This window comes from Electrona antarctica, assembly GCF_951216825.1.
Source record: "Electrona antarctica genome assembly, chromosome: 6".
Classification (NCBI taxonomy): Eukaryota; Metazoa; Chordata; class Actinopteri; order Myctophiformes; family Myctophidae; genus Electrona; species Electrona antarctica.
This window is the reverse complement of record NC_136811.1, coordinates 56,902,538-56,915,052: the sequence shown is the minus strand read 5'-3', so window position 1 is coordinate 56,915,052 and position 12,515 is coordinate 56,902,538.

Here is a 12,515-nt window from a genome sequence, read left to right as displayed (position 1 = left end):
CATGAGTTTAAGTCCAGAGACCTTACATGAGTTTAAGTCCAGAGACCTTCCATGAGTTTAAGTCCAGAGACCTTACATGAGTTTAAGTCCAGAGACCTTCCATGAGTTTAAGTCCAGAGACCTTACATGAGTTTAAGTCCAGAGACCTTACATGAGTTTAAGTCCAGAGACCTTCCATGAGTTTAAGTCCAGAGACCTTCCATGAGTTTAAGTCCAGAGACCTTACATGAGTTTAAGTCCAGAGACCTTACATGAGTTTAAGTCCAGAGACCTTACATGAGTTTAAGTCCAGAGACCTTACATGAGTTTAAGTCCAGAGACCTTACATGAGTTTAAGTCCAGAGACCTTACATGAGTTTAAGTCCAGAGACCTTCCATGAGTTTAAGTCCAGAGACCTTACATGAGTTTAAGTCCAGAGACCTTACATGAGTTTAAGTCCAGAGACCTTCCATGAGTTTAAGTCCAGAGACCTTCCATGAGTTTAAGTCCAGAGACCTTCCATGAGTTTAAGTCCAGAGACCTTACATGAGTTTAAGTCCAGAGACCTTACATGAGTTTAAGTCCAGAGACCTTACATGAGTTTAAGTCCAGAGACCTTCCATGAGTTTAAGTCCAGAGACCTTACATGAGTTTAAGTCCAGAGACCTTCCATGAGTTTAAGTCCAGAGACCTTACATGAGTTTAAGTCCAGAGACCTTCCATGAGTTTAAGTCCAGAGACCTTCCATGAGTTTAAGTCCAGAGACCTTCCATGAGTTTAAGTCCAGAGACCTTACATGAGTTTAAGTCCAGAGACCTTACATGAGTTTAAGTCCAGAGACCTTACATGAGTTTAAGTCCAGAGACCTTACATGAGTTTAAGTCCAGAGACCTTCCATGAGTTTAAGTCCAGAGACCTTACATGAGTTTAAGTCCAGAGACCTTCCATGAGTTTAAGTCCAGAGACCTTACATGAGTTTAAGTCCAGAGACCTTACATGAGTTTAAGTCCAGAGACCTTCCATGAGTTTAAGTCCAGAGACCTTCCATGAGTTTAAGTCCAGAGACCTTCCATGAGTTTAAGTCCAGAGACCTTACATGAGTTTAAGTCCAGAGACCTTACATGAGTTTAAGTCCAGAGACCTTCCATGAGTTTAAGTCCAGAGACCTTACATGAGTTTAAGTCCAGAGACCTTCCATGAGTTTAAGTCCAGAGACCTTACATGAGTTTAAGTCCAGAGACCTTACATGAGTTTAAGTCCAGAGACCTTACATGAGTTTAAGTCCAGAGACCTTACATGAGTTTAAGTCCAGAGACCTTACATGAGTTTAAGTCCAGAGACCTTCCATGAGTTTAAGTCCAGAGACCTTACATGAGTTTAAGTCCAGAGACCTTCCATGAGTTTAAGTCCAGAGACCTTACATGAGTTTAAGTCCAGAGACCTTACATGAGTTTAAGTCCAGAGACCTTACATGAGTTTAAGTCCAGAGACCTTACATGAGTTTAAGTCCAGAGACCTTACATGAGTTTAAGTCCAGAGACCTTACATGAGTTTAAGTCCAGAGACCTTACATGAGTTTAAGTCCAGAGACCTTCCATGAGTTTAAGTCCAGAGACCTTACATGAGTTTAAGTCCAGAGACCTTCCATGAGTTTAAGTCCAGAGACCTTACATGAGTTTAAGTCCAGAGACCTTACATGAGTTTAAGTCCAGAGACCTTCCATGAGTTTAAGTCCAGAGACCTTACATGAGTTTAAGTCCAGAGACCTTACATGAGTTTAAGTCCAGAGACCTTACATGAGTTTAAGTCCAGAGACCTTACATGAGTTTAAGTCCAGAGACCTTACATGAGTTTAAGTCCAGAGACCTTCCATGAGTTTAAGTCCAGAGACCTTACATGAGTTTAAGTCCAGAGACCTTACATGAGTTTAAGTCCAGAGACCTTCCATGAGTTTAAGTCCAGAGACCTTACATGAGTTTAAGTCCAGAGACCTTACACGAGTTTAAGTCCAGAGACCTTCCATGAGTTTAAGTCCAGAGACCTTACATGAGTTTAAGTCCAGAGACCTTCCATGAGTTTAAGTCCAGAGACCTTACACGAGTTTAAGTCCAGAGACCTTACATGAGTTTAAGTCCAGAGACCTTACATGAGTTTAAGTCCAGAGACCTTACATGAGTTTAAGTCCAGAGACCTTACATGAGTTTAAGTCCAGAGACCTTACATGAGTTTAAGTCCAGAGACCTTACATGAGTTTAAGTCCAGAGACCTTACATGAGTTTAAGTCCAGAGACCTTACATGAGTTTAAGTCCAGAGACCTTACATGAGTTTAAGTCCAGAGACCTTACATGAGTTTAAGTCCAGAGACCTTACATGAGTTTAAGTCCAGAGACCTTACATGAGTTTAAGTCCAGAGACCTTCCATGAGTTTAAGTCCAGAGACCTTACATGAGTTTAAGTCCAGAGACCTTCCATGAGTTTAAGTCCAGAGACCTTACATGAGTTTAAGTCCAGAGACCTTACATGAGTTTAAGTCCAGAGACCTTACATGAGTTTAAGTCCAGAGACCTTACATGAGTTTAAGTCCAGAGACCTTACATGAGTTTAAGTCCAGAGACCTTACATGAGTTTAAGTCCAGAGACCTTACATGAGTTTAAGTCCAGAGACCTTACATGAGTTTAAGTCCAGAGACCTTCCATGAGTTTAAGTCCAGAGACCTTACATGAGTTTAAGTCCAGAGACCTTCCATGAGTTTAAGTCCAGAGACCTTACATGAGTTTAAGTCCAGAGACCTTACATGAGTTTAAGTCCAGAGACCTTACATGAGTTTAAGTCCAGAGACCTTACTGCCACTGCAAAAAAGGTTAGTTGATTAGAGTATGTTTGCTTTGCATGCACAGCTGCCACACATACTGCTGTACTGTACTGCTGAAGCTGAAGACATCATCATATAGTACTGTACATCATGTTTAAGCATTGGTAAATGGTGCATTTATATAGCGCCTTTCTCCAAGGCGCTTTACAGAGATTGTGCATTACATTCACCCATTCACACACACATTCATTCATACATACATACACCGATGGCAGCGGAAACCATGCAAGGCACCAACCAGCACAGAGTCTTGCTCAAGGACATTTCAACACTGACTCTGGGGGAGCCCACAGGGTTTGAACCCTGCGGTTACCATCCAGCCACTCTACCCCTGAGCCACTGCCGCCCCAGCATTACATCATGTTTAACCATTACATCATGTTTAAGCATTACATCATGTTTAACCATTACATCATGTTTAAGCATTACATCATGTTTAACCATTACATCATGTTTAACCATTACATCATGTTTAAGCATTACATCATGTTTAAGCATTACATCATGTTTAAGCATTACATCATGTTTAACCATTACATCATGTTTAAGCATTACATCATGTTTAACCATTACATCATGTTTAAGCATTACATCATGTTTAACCATTACATCATGTTTAAGCATTACATCATGTTTAACCATTACATCATGTTTAAGCATTACATCATGTTTAAGCATTACATCATGTTTAACCATTACATCATGTTTAAGCATTACATCATGTTTAAGCATTACATCATGTTTAAGCATTACATCATGTTTAACCATTACATCATGTTTAAGCATTACATCATGTTTAACCATTACATCATGTTTAAGCATTACATCATGTTTAACCATTACATCATGTTTAACCATTACATCATGTTTAAGCATTACATCATGTTTAAGCATTACATCATGTTTAACCGATAACCATTCCAGCCTATATAGGCATTATTAAAGGCAGTGGTGGAAAGTAACTTGTTGCGAAGGCTTTCACTTAGAGTTCCATATATGGGATAACCCATAGTCCCATATATGGAGACAACAGCGCTATCCAGCGCTGACATCAGATTAATGTAGAAACTCCAAAGATGGATATACACAGTGGTGACATCCTCGTAACACTAGACTTGCACAGCATAAAAGGCGGCTCCCATGGCTTCTAAACCTGAGATTCCAGGCAACGCACGCGGTATCTCCAACAGGTCAACATATACGAATCAAGGTATCTGGCTTTACAACCCATATACCTTGAATGGCTTGTATTACCTTGGGTACGAGTCTTCTAGATGAGACAGAATAACTGGCTAATGGCTAAGCAACTTGTAGAGCATTGAAGTAGAGGTTTCCACATCCCGGTTAAGTTCGTATCGAACACCACTGTAGTGGGTCCTAACGAAATAATCAGCACTGGTTCGAGCTATTTTACATAACTGAATACATTTACTTAACCCATTTAGGCCTGACGTCAAAATAAATAAAAAGTCTTCTGAAAGAATATATATTCAAAGATTTGTGCCACATTTTCACGATTTTTCAAAAATAGCAGATCTACAAGCTTTTTGATTTGAAAACCTATGCAATGCATGGGACATTCTGTATAATGAGTGCTTTTGCTACTTGTCTTTTTTTTAAATATATATATAATTTTTATCCCACGATTTTGCAACCCATTTTTTTCACCCAGTGTCAATTATCTAATGTAATCCTGGGCGCTACACTTCCTCTGCCAACCTGGGTAGGGCAGTGGTCTGATCTCATGCTTCCTTCAATGCATGAGGAGTCCAAGCTGCTTCTTTTCACTTGACAGGGGAGAGTTTCCCCGGGCCGGACGTAGCGCATGGAAGGAACACGTTATTCCGACCAGTTCCTTTCCCCTCCATCAGGCGCCCCGGCTGGCCAGGGGGAGGTAGTTTAGAGACCAGGATTACTGCATATTTTTTGTGAGGGTACCTACCTATGGTACCTACCTATATACTCTATGGTACCTACCCTAGTGGACACAGGAAGTACATGCAAGGCCCTTTCGCCAACCCCTAGCTGTGAGGCGACAGCAATACCAACTGTGCCACCGTGCCCCCTTTGCTACTTGCACTTTAAGTACATTTTCATGCTAATCCTTTTGTACTTAGTAAACTTTGAAATCTGGACTTTGTAACTATTAAACAGAATATTTCTGCATTGTAGTATTGATACTATTAAACAGAGTATTTCTACATTGTAGTATTGATACTACTTTTATGAAAATTAATAACATTTTAATCACATATCAATATTTGACCTGAGAATCTTTCTTTTTTTCTTTCTTAATTATTTGTTTTAATCTAAATACATGTCCCATATTCCCTGGGCCAAGCAAAGCAGTCTGATCGGCTTCAGAGTAGTAACCTAGTAATCAAGCATTATTTATTTGCAAGGTATGTTTTTTACATTTTTTTTAACGTTGAAACAGTAGCATATCTTTTTTTGGCTTTTCTTCCTTTATTGATAGCATCAAGTGAAGATGGACAGGAAAGAGATGTCTTTCAAATTAATATTCTAGGCCTACATTAAAAATCCATAGCCCTGAAACATGACTGTCATGACACAACTTTGCCCTGTTTTAACGCACTTTCTCCATTCACAACGTTAACGTCTACATACACTTTCAGATTTCAAATATAAAGTGCTCACCCCAGAGCCACGGATGTTACAATTCTCCTCGGATGGGGAAGTATACCGTATCTTCCTTATTGTTCAATAAAAATCATTGTAATCAGATCGGTGGCCATTTCTCATCGTTTTTCATATAGTTTAAACTACGCGACCCTGTCGGTTAGGAGGTGTATTGCACGCTGATTACATAATAACTATTAGGAAAGATTGCCACCGATCGGATTAAAATGCCTTTTATTGAACAATACGGAAGATACGGGTACATAAACCCACCCGAAGACTTATGTAACATCCATAGCTCCGGGGTGAGCACTTTATATTTGAAACATGGCCGTTCATGTGGACGTTATAACGTTGTAAATGGAGACAGTGAGTAAAACAGGGTGAAGTTCCGCCATCACGGACGAACGCCAGGTGAACCATATAAACCCATCCGAGACCAGTGTTGCCATGTCCGCTTATTGTAAGCGACTTCGGGTTTGGTTTTCCTGTAAAGTTGCCTGTAACGAATATAAGACGACTCTGATTATAAGACGGTCTTATAATAGAGTGTATGCGCATGCATAAAGTCAATGGCAAATCGAGTGGCAAAGTGAGTGGCAAAGTGAGTTTAGCGTCGTTTAACGTCGTTTAATGCAATCATATTGGACTTTTCTATTTGGATGTATGGGCTGTCAAGGCCAGAAAGTAGTTTTTTGGCACTCAGTAGGCATTCCCGCATAACTTCCTGGTTTGATGATGATGTCACGCGCATACCCTCTATTGTCTAGTCCCCGTATTATAATACGACCCCATTTTCTTTTTAGGAATTTCCATTCGAAATGTTGCAAACCAACCAGTGTTTAATTTTCAAGACTACACCCCATGATACAAGATGGCACCTTTTCCACCGGTTATGAACCGGTTCAGTTCAGAACCAGTTTTTAGTTCATGAGCCAGACCTCCAAAATTGTGTGTTAATTATGAATTGAGTGGGCAAAACCATACCTATATTAAATTGTTTATAAGATCAATATAAGTAAAGTAATATATGATAACCCTTCCACAGGTGTAGCTTTTTCATATTCACACATTTTGTCATTTTCACCCAGGCGCGTAGCGTGGATCAAAATGATTGACTGGGTAAATTACTGGGGGGGGGGGGGGCATGATATAGCCAAAGGTGAATGACTGGCCAAGGATGGGCTATCGCTTCTTTTGGGCTTTATTGATTTCCAATTCATAGGAATTGATGAATTGAACAAGGTGGACCCTCTTGTAAACAAGTGTAATGCTTTATTGGGTCGTCCACTCACAGTTAACAGTATTTTATGTATTGAGTTGTGTTTGAAATGTACTGTAATTCTGCAAACTGTTAATACATTATTTAAATCAATCAATCAATCAAAACCACAGGTGGCTTGTCTCTCCCGCAAAACCTGGCAACACGGGCCGACCCGTGACGTCAATTAGAAGCGACGCGTGTCTTCAGGCAGCACAGCAGATCAACAGCAGTAGATTAGTGTTGTTGTTGTGTTTACATTCATGTGTGTGTGGCGTGCCCACGCGCCCATGTCCTTACAGGTAAGACCCGCACCCAGAAACACACGCACGCACACACACACACCACCCATACATGCATACACACACGCACACACACACTGAGCACCCTGCAGTGCCTTAGCTTAGCCTCCACTCAGCTAACATGCTACATCAGCAGGGATCATAATATATGCGGAATGCGCATCCATTGCGGATGTGGTGCAGTGGTGGGAGCTGAGAAATGCGCAGCGATGCGACAGTTCTGGGAACAGTTGTTTACCTAGCTGCTGCGCGTGTGTGTGCGCGCGTGCGTGCGTGTGTGTGTGTGTGTGTGTGCAGGCTTGTTTACACTTTGCACATTCATTGACAGAGCTGTTGTTATCGTAGCATTTTAATTCCAAGTTCCCCTTGAATTGATATAGTGTATTATTTTGGGCAGTAGTGTGTGTGGAGGGAGGACCCCCCCCCCCCTGTCCCCCATCTGGAAATATGTGTTGTGATGCCAGTCTGCTATAGAGAAGACAATATGTGATGCCAGTCTGCTATAGAGAAGACAATATGTGATGCCAGTCTGCTATAGAGAAGACAATATGTGATGCCAGTCTGCTATAGAGACAATATGTGATGCCAGTCTGCTATGGAGAAGACAATATGTGATGCCAGTCTGCTATAGAGAAGACAATATGTGATGCCAGTCTGCTATAGAGAAGACAATATGTGATGCCAGTCTGCTATAGAGAAGACAATATGTGATGCCAGTCTGCTATAGAGACAATATGTGATGCCAGTCTGCTATAGAGACAATATGTGATGCCAGTCTGCTATAGAGACACTATGTGATGCCAGTCTGCTATAGAGACAATATGTCATGCCAGTCTGCTATAGAGACACTATGTGATGCCAGTCTGCTATAGAGACAATATGTGATGCCAGTCTGCTATAGAGACACTATGTGATGCCAGTCTGCTATAGAGACAATATGTGATGCCAGTCTGCTATAGAGACAATATGTGATGCCAGTCTGCTATAGAGACAATATGTGATGCCAGTCTGCTATAGAGAAGACAATATGTGATGCCAGTATGCTATAGAGAAGACAATATGTGATGCCAGTCTGCTATAGAGAAGACAATATGTGATGCCAGTCTGCTATAGAGAAGACAATATGTGATGCCAGTCTGCTATAGAGAAGACAATATGTGATGCCAGTCTGCTATAGAGAAGACAATATGTGATGCCAGTCTGCTATAGAGAAGACAATATGTGATGCCAGTCTGCTATAGAGAAGACAATATGTGATGCCAGTCTGCTATAGAGACAATATGTGATGCCAGTCTGCTATAGAGAAGACAATATGTGATGCCAGTCTGCTATAGAGAAGACAATATGTGATGCCAGTCTGCTATAGAGAAGACAATATGTGATGCCAGTCTGCTATATAGACAATATGTGATGCCAGTCTGCTATAGAGACAATATGTGATGCCAGTCTGCTATAGAGAAGACAATATGTGATGCCAGTCTGCTATAGAGAAGACAATATGTGATGCCAGTCTGCTATAGAGACAATATGTGATGCCAGTGTGCTATAGAGAAGACAATATGTGATGCCAGTCTGCTATAGAGACACTATGTGATGCCAGTCTGCTATAGAGACACTATGTGATGCCAGTCTGCTATAGAGACACTATGTGATGCCAGTCTGCTATAGAGACAATATGTGATGCCAGTCTGCTATAGAGACAATATGTGATGCCAGTCTGCTATAGAGACAATATGTGATGCCAGTCTGCTATAGAGAAGACAATATGTGATGCCAGTATGCTATAGAGAAGACAATATGTGATGCCAGTCTGCTATAGAGAAGACAATATGTGATGCCAGTCTGCTATAGAGAAGACAATATGTGATGCCAGTCTGCTATAGAGAAGACAATATGTGATGCCAGTCTGCTATAGAGAAGACAATATGTGATGCCAGTCTGCTATAGAGACAATATGTGATGCCAGTCTGCTATAGAGACAATATGTGATGCCAGTCTGCTATAGAGAAGACAATATGTGATGCCAGTCTGCTATAGAGAAGACAATATGTGATGCCAGTCTGCTATAGAGACAATATGTGATGCCAGTCTGCTATAGAGAAGACAATATGTGATGCCAGTCTGCTATAGAGCAGACAATATGTGATGCCAGTCTGCTATAGAGAAGACAATATGTGATGCCAGTCTGCTATAGAGAAGACAATATGTGATGCCAGTCTGCTATAGAGACAATATGTGATGCCAGTCTGCTATAGAGAAGACAATATGTGATGCCAGTCTGCTATAGAGACAATATGTGATGCCAGTCTGCTATAGAGAAGACACTATGTGATGCCAGTCTGCTATAGAGACAATATGTGATGCCAGTCTGCTATAGAGAAGACACTATGTGATGCCAGTCTGCTATAGAGACAATATGTGATGCCAGTCTGCTATAGAGAAGACAATATGTGATGCCAGTCTGCTATAGAGACAATATGTGATGCCAGTCTGCTATAGAGAAGACAATATGTGATGCCAGTCTGCTATAGAGAAGACAATATGTGATGCCAGTCTGCTATAGAGAAGACAATATGTGATGCCAGTCTGCTATAGAGACAATATGTGATGCCAGTCTGCTATAGAGAAGACACTATGTGATGCCAGTCTGCTATAGAGACAATATGTGATGCCAGTCTGCTATAGATACAATATGTGATGCCAGTCTGCTATAGAGACAATATGTGATGCCAGTCTGCTATAGAGACACTATGTGATGCCAGTCTGCTATAGAGACAATATGTGATGCCAGTCTGCTATAGAGAAGACAATATGTGATGCTAGTCTGCTATAGAGAAGACAATATGTGATGCCAGTCTGCTATAGAGACAATATGTGATGCCAGTCTGCTATAGAGACAATATGTGATGCCAGTCTGCTATAGAGACAATATGCGATGCCAGTCTGCTATAGAGAAGACACTATGTGATGCCAGTCTGCTATAGAGAAGACAATATGTGATGCCAGTCTGCTATAGAGACACTATGTGATGCCAGTCTGCTATAGAGAAGACACTATGTGATGCCAGTCTGCTATAGAGAAGACAATATGTGATGCCAGTCTGCTATAGAGACAATATGTGATGCCAGTCTGCTATAGAGACAATATGTGATGCCAGTCTGCTATAGAGAAGACAATATGTGATGCCAGTCTGCTATAGAGAAGACAATATGTGATGCCAGTCTGCTATAGAGACACTATGTGATGCCAGTCTGCTATAGAGACAATATGTGATGCCAGTCTGCTATAGAGAAGACAATATGTGATGCCAGTCTGCTATAGAGAAGACAATATGTGATGCCAGTCTGCTATAGAGAAGACAATATGTGATGCCAGTCTGCTATAGAGAAGACAATATGTGATGCCAGTCTGCTATAGAGACACTATGTGATGCCAGTCTGCTATAGAGACAATATGTGATGCCAGTCTGCTATAGAGAAGACAATATGTGATGCCAGTCTGCTATAGAGAAGACAATATGTGATGCCAGTCTGCTATAGAGAAGACAATATGTGATGCCAGTCTGCTATAGAGAAGACAATATGTGATGCCAGTCTGCTATAGAGACACTATGTGATGCCAGTCTGCTATAGAGACAATATGTGATTCATGATGCATGATGTTACCGGGACAATCGGCACTTGTTTCTCCAGTCCTGTGATCTCTGGTAAAGTAGCCATGGCGGTCGCCCCCTTGTCGCGCTTGATGAACTCCACTACACCATGAAAAGTAGACGGTAGTGCAAGTCCTCCGCGCTTTGCCATGTCAACGACTCAACGGACATGTCACGACTGAAGTGTCAGCATGACACTCTCAAAAAGTGTCATTCCCGGCCGTAGAACTGCACTATGCGTTTGCAATGGCCCTTCCAGACCACAAAGTCCTCGACATCTTGCGTGCGTTTCTTTGTAGTACAGAAGCACTAAATCTGCAGTTCAGGGATGATGATGCTGTGTCCATGATCGCAAAAGTATTGCTGCCCATAATCCCATCCACTCTGCACTAGAATTGCATTGAAATCTGATTTCATAGTTTGACAACTATAACACCATCCTATGATCCTACCACACTGGAAATAAAACATACACAAACGTGTGTTAAATAATGTAAATATCTTCTGTCATTTATCCTTCCATTCCCACAACAATGTACAGAAACAAACATGATGGCATATTTTGGACATAGTTCGAATGGTGATGAAACACGATGAATTCATTTTTAAGCTGTGATGATTAATCTGATTTTTAAAAAAAAGTATAATCGTTTGACAGTGGATTATAAACCAGATGTTTGTTGTGGTTTACGTTCCAGGTGTACGAAGGACGTTACAAACCCCTGGATGTGAAACAACAGCTGGACAGCCGTGTTGACGCCGAGGGACTGAGCTGACAGCATTCTGCCTCATCATCACTGGACTTATTATTATTATTATGTCGGATGGACCTTCTTATGGAGGTTGTGATGTTCACCAGCTCTAGGCCCTAGTAGATCTCCTGGCCCCACTAGGCAGCAGCCGTAGTCGATCTCCTGGCCCCACTAGGCAGCAGCCGTAGTAGACCTCCTGGCCCCACTAGGCAGCAGCCGTAGTAGACCTCCTGGCCCCACTAGGCAGCAGCCGTAGTAGATCTCCTGGCCCCACTAGGCAGCAGCCGTAGTAGACCTCCTGGCCCCACTAGGCAGCAGCCGTAGTAGACCTCCTGGCCCCACTAGGCAGCAGCCGTAGTAGATCTCCTGGCCCCACTAGGCAGCAGCCGTAGTAGACCTCCTGGCCCCACTAGGCAGCAGCCGTAGTAGACCTCCTGGCCCCACTAGGCAGCAGCCGTAGTAGATCTCCTGGCCCCACTAGGCAGCAGCCGTAGTAGATCTCCTGGCCCCACGTGGGTCATTACTCTATACAATGTTGCGTTAAACGTATTCGCCACAATTCATTTGATTTAAACGGCATTCCACGAGGAAAACATTTTCGAGATCAGTGCCCCTCCAACATTCCCATGTCAAGGACCCCCTAATTTATGTGTATTTGGCTGTGCGGACCATTTGAAAATTACTTTGTGCCATTTAGCTGGGCACGTCTGTAACCTCCCTCAAAGGGTACCCCCCTGGAACCTCTTCAAAGGGTACCCCCTGGAACCTCCTCAAAGGGTACCCCCCTGGAACCTCCTCAAAGGGTACCCCCTGGAACCTCCTCAAAGGGTACCCCCCTGGAACCTCCTCAAAGGGTACCCCCTGGAACCTCTTCAAAGGGTACCCCCCTGGAACCTCCTCAAAGGGTACCCCCCTGGAACCTCCTCAAAGGGTACCCCCTGGAACCTCTTCAAAGGGTACCCCCCTGGAACCTCCTCAAAGGGTACCCCCCTGGAACCTCCTCAAAGGGTACCCCCCTGGAACCTCCTCAAAGGGTACCCCCTGGAACCTCCTC